Below are 791 nucleotides of genomic sequence, written 5' to 3'. Positions count from 1 at the left end.
TCTTCTTCTTCTTCTTCTTCTTCTTCTTCTTCTTTTCCTTCTTCTTCTTTTTTTGGGGGGAGGGGTTGAAAGTTACAAGAGTAGGAATTAGACCTGAGAGGACGGGGAAGTGAATGTGATTGGGTTTCATGATGTGAAACTCTCAAATAATCAACAAAAGTGTTACAAAAAGGAACAATTTTTTCTGGGCCTTTGAGCTGGGATTCTTCTCATTCTTGTATTCTTATTATTTTTATGTTTGTACTTTTCATAACATCATAGATTTCCTGAGTGTTTTGAGATTTAACATTTTCTTTGATCAATGTATAAATTTCTTCTATAGTATCTTCTATGTCTGAAATTATTTCTTCCATCTCTTCTATTCTGTTGGTAATGCTTGGGTATAAAGATTTATTGGGAGCTCACCAAGGCCAGCTGGACTGGGACTGATGGAGCATGTGATCAGACTGGACTCTCTGAACGTGGTGGACAAGGAGGGCTGACTGAGAAGCCAAGGGCATTGGCACTGGGTTTTGATCCTACTGCATGTACTGGCTTTGTGAGAGCCTAGTCTCTTTGGATGCTCACCTTCCTAGACGTGGATGGAAGGGGGAGGACCTTGGACTTCCCACAGGGCAGGGAACCCTGACTGCTCTTTGGGCTGATGAGGGAGGGGGAGAAGATGGGGAAGGAGGAGGGAAATGGGAGGAGAGGAGGAAGTAGAAATTTTTTTTTTAATTTATTTATTTATTGAGGATTTCTGCCTCCTCCCCGCCACCGCCTCCCATTTCCCTCCCCCTCCCCCGATTAAG

Source organism: Microtus ochrogaster, unplaced genomic scaffold (assembly GCF_000317375.1).
Source record: "Microtus ochrogaster isolate Prairie Vole_2 unplaced genomic scaffold, MicOch1.0 UNK65, whole genome shotgun sequence".
Lineage (NCBI taxonomy): Eukaryota > Metazoa > Chordata > Mammalia > Rodentia > Cricetidae > Microtus > Microtus ochrogaster.
This window is presented reverse-complemented; position numbering follows the sequence as displayed.